Source organism: Otolemur garnettii, unplaced genomic scaffold, assembly GCF_000181295.1.
Source record: "Otolemur garnettii isolate 467f Iridium unplaced genomic scaffold, OtoGar3 scaffold00039, whole genome shotgun sequence".
NCBI lineage: Eukaryota > Metazoa > Chordata > Mammalia > Primates > Galagidae > Otolemur > Otolemur garnettii.
The window spans coordinates 6,580,858-6,585,205 of record NW_003852434.1 but is presented as its reverse complement, the minus strand read 5'-3'; the positions used below and the strand labels follow the sequence as shown (position 1 = coordinate 6,585,205).

General features: G+C 44.5%; 1 protein-coding gene across 2 annotated transcripts in view; it reads right to left on the bottom strand.

Moving 5' to 3' along the window:
* The window catches only part of PLAC8 (placenta specific 8), a 23,669-nt gene that overhangs the window by 9,176 nt on the left and 10,145 nt on the right, over positions 1-4,348 (bottom strand). The gene's annotated exons all lie outside the window — the stretch shown is intronic.

The following is a 4,348-nucleotide window of genomic DNA, read 5'->3' as shown; positions in this document are numbered from 1 at the left end:
AGTCTTCTGCCTCTGCCTCCCAAGTAGCTGGGACCACAGGCACCCAGCTATTTTTTTGTCACAGCTGTCATTGTTGTTTGGCGGGCCTGGGCTGGATTTGAACCCACCATCTTAGGTGTATGGCTGGCACCTTAGCCACTTGAGCCACAGGGACCGAGCCAACATCCGGCTTTTTATTTTATTTTATTGTTGCAGTTGTCATTGCTGATTTAGCTGGTCAGGGCTGGGTTCAAACCTGCCACCCTCAGTATATGGGGCCGGCGCCCTACCTACTGAGCCACAGGCACCACCTTGGCTAGAGTGCAGTGGCATCTTCAAAGCTCACTGTAACCTCAAATTTCTGGGTTTGGCGGTGCCTGTAGCTCAGTTAGCAGGGTGCTGGCCATATATACTGAGACTGGCAGGTTCAAACCCAGCCTGGGCCTGCTAAAGAACAATGACAACTGCAACAAAAATTAGCCAGGCAGGTGGCACCTGTGGCTCAGTGAGTAGGGTGCCAGCCCCATATACTGAGGGTGGTGGGTTCAAACCCAGCCCCGGCCAAACTGCAACAAAAAAATAGCTGGGCAAGGGTGGCACCTGTGGCTCAAAGGAGTAAGGCACCAGCCCCATATGTTGGAGGTGGTGGGTTCAAACCCAGCCCTGGCCAAAAACTGATAAAAAAAAAAATTGGGGAGTTGTGGCGGGTGCCTGTAGTCCCAGCTTGAGGCAAGAGAATTGCCTAAGCCCAGGAGTTAGAGGTTGCTGTGAGCGATAAAGTGAGACTCTGTCTCTGAAAAAAAAAATTAGCTGGCCACTGTGGCAGGTACCTATAGTTCCAGATACCTGGGAGGCTGAGGCAAGAGAATCACTTAGGCCCAAGAGTTTGAGGTTGCTGTGAGCTGTGATGTCACAGCACTCTACTGAAGGTGACATAGTGAGACTCTGTCTCAAAAAAGAAAAAAAATTGTGGGCTCATGAGGCCCTCTTGCCTCAGCTTTCTGAAGCTCACTGCAACCTCAAACTCCTGTGCTCAAGAGATCTTCCTGTCTCCACACCCAGTTTTTTCTTAATTTTTTGTAGAGATGGGTCTCACTATGTTGCCCAAACTGGTTTCAAACTCCTGGCCTCAAGCCATCCTCCAGCCTCAGCCTCCCAAAATGCTTGGATTACAGGCATGAGGCACCACATGAGGCTGCCTTCATTCTTACTGTGTCTGTTATGGGGTGATCTGAGATAAGTAAAGTTGCTATCATAACTACTTAGTGTCACCACAAACTGTACGAAATGGCAAACTTCATTGATAAGTGTTAAGTGTGTTCTGACTGTTTCACCTACCAGCAATTTTCCCGTCTCTCTCCTCTCCTCAGCCTCCCTATTTCCTGAGATATAACTATATTGAAATTTGACCAGTTAATAACCCTACAATGTCCTCTAAATGTTTAAATGAAATGAAGAGTCTCATATCTCTCACTTTAAATCAAAAGCTAGAAGCGACTAAGAGATATGAGAAAGGCACGCGGACAGCAGAGATGAGCTGGAGCTGAGCCTTTGGCTCCAAACATTTAGCCAAGTTGTGAACGCAATGGCAAAGCTCTGGAAGGGAATCAAAAGTGCTGCTCCAGGGAACGTGTGAATGATCCAAAAGGAAAGCAACTTGATTGCTGACATAGAGAAAAGTTTGAATGGTTTGGATGAGCGATCAAACCAGCCACAACTTTCTCTCTTAAGCCAAAGCATAAGCCAGAACAGGGCCCTAATTCTCATGAAGTCTATGAAGGCTGAGAGAGGCGAGGAAGCTGCAGGAGGAAAATCTGAAGCTACAAGAGGTTATGAGTTCATGAGATTTAACAAAAGCCATCTGCACAACACAAAATTGCAAGGGGAAGTGGCAAATGCTGATGTAGAAGCTGCAGCAAGTTATCTGAATATCCAGTTAAGTCATCAGTGAAGGTGGCCACACTAAAGATGGCCACAGATTTTCGATGCAGACGAAAAAGCCTTCTATTGGAAGTAGAAGCCAGCTAGGGCTCATCTCAGAAAGGAGAGGAGGAGCAAGGCCTTGCTTCATAGCTTCAAAAGACAGGCTGACTCTGAGAGGCTACTGCAGCGGGTAACTTGAAGCTGACGCCAGTGTTTATTTACCATCCTGCACATCCTAGGGCTCTTAGGCCCCAAAGCCTGGATAACAGCACATTTGGTCACAGCATGCTTTACTGAATGTTAAGCTTACTGTTGAGAACGACTGCTCAGAAAAAAGGATGCCTTTCAAAATATTAATATTACTGATCATTGACAATGCACTTGGTTACCCAAGAGCTCTGATGGAGATGTATAAGGAGTTACCTGTTGTTTTTATGCCTCTGATGTAACATTCATTCTGCAGCCCATGGAGCTCGTAGTAATTTTCCTTTTTGAGTCTTATTATTTGAGTAATACATTTTGTCAGGCTGTAACTCCCACAGAAAATGATTCCTTGGGGCGGTGCCTGTGGCTCAGTGAGTAGGGTACTGGCCCCATATGCCGAGGGTGGCAGGTTCGAACCTGCCCCAGCCAAAAAAACTGCAACAACAACAACAAAAAATAGCAAGGTGTTGTGGTGGGCACCTGTAGTCCCAGCTACTCGGGAGGCTGAGGCAAGAGAATTGCCTAAGCCTAAGAGCTGGAGATTGTTGTGAGCTGTGATGCCACAGCACTCTACTGAGGGTGACAAAGTGAGACTCTGTCTCTAACAAAAAACAAACAAACAAACAAACAAAATGATTCCTCTGATGGATCTAAGCAAAGTAAATTGAAAGGGTTCACCATTCTAGATGCCATTCAGTGCTTTATGGAAGGAAGTAAAAATATCAACATTCAGGGGCATTTGGATGAAGTTGATTCCAATCCTCATGAATGACTTTGAGGAGTTCAAGAATTCAGTGGAGGAAGTAACTGCAGATGTGGTAGAAATGGCAAGAGAACTAGGATTAGACACAGAGCCTGAAGATGGGGCAGAACTGCTGCAATCTTAGATTAAACTTGAACGATGATGAGTTGCTCATCATTAGAGATGAAAAAAGAAAGCGGTTTCTTGAAATGGAATCTACTCTTGGTGAAGAAGCTGTGAACATTTTTTTTTTTTTTTTGAGACAGAGTCTCACTATGTCGCCCTTGGTAGAGTGCCATGACATCACAACTCACAGCAACCTCAAACTCCTGGGCTTAAGTGATTCTCTTGCCTCAGCCTCCCAGGTAGCTGGGACTGCAGGTACCCGCCACAATGCCTAGCTATGTTTTGTTACAGTTGTCATTGTTTAGCAGGCCCAAGGCCGGGTTTGAACCCTCCAGCCTCGGTGTATGTGGCTGGCGCCGTAACCACTGTGCTTCAGGTACCAAGCCACTGTGAACATTGTTGAAATGACAACAGAGGATTTTGGAGTATCACAGGGTTTCAGAGGATTGACTCCAGTTTTGAAAGAAGTTCTACTGTGGAAGTGGGCATGGTGGCTCATGTCTGTAATCCCAGCACTTTGGGAGGCAGAGATGGGAGAATCATTTGAGGCCAGGAATTCCACACCAGCCTGAGCAGCACAGTGAGACAAATGAATAAATGAATACATCAATACATACATAAAGTTGTATTATGGAAATGTATAATGCTATCACATGCTACAGAGAAATCTTTCATAAAAGGAAAAGTCAATTGATGCAGCACACTTCATTGTGGTCTTATTTTAAGAAATTGCCACAGCCACCAGCCTTCAGCAACCAGAGGTCTTGAGCCAAGACCCTCTACTAGCAAAAAAAGATTACAACTCCCTGAAGGTTCAGAAATATGACTATTAACATTCTTTTAGCCATAAAGTGTTTTTAAATTAAGGTATATCATTGCTATGGACTACATTATAGCATACTGTAACTATAACTCTTCCAGACACTTGGGAACCAATACATTCACGTGACTTGCTTTACTGTGGTGGTCTGGAACTGAACCTCAAGGCATTCCTGTGTATGTGGACATACATCCACCTTCCATCCTATTGCTTCTGTTTCTCTGCAGAACCTTGAGAAATACACTACCCCTTCTATATACAATGAAGCAGTGTAACGGAATGGCATGTGTAGAAAATTAGAATTCAATATCGACTCCCTCTCTACTGTATTGTATAATCTTTGGGTGAATTACTACTCCCCTTCTTAAAATTGTAAAGTCTTCATTTGTAAAATGTTGCGACCTATCCACTGCAGGAGATGGTGGGAGGATTAAGTGAGATAACAAATGTAAGGCACCTGGGACACAGTGGGTTCTCAATAATCCTCTTCCATTATGTGACATACGCTACAAATATGAGAGTTATTTCTTTTCTTTCCTTTTTTTTTTTTTTTT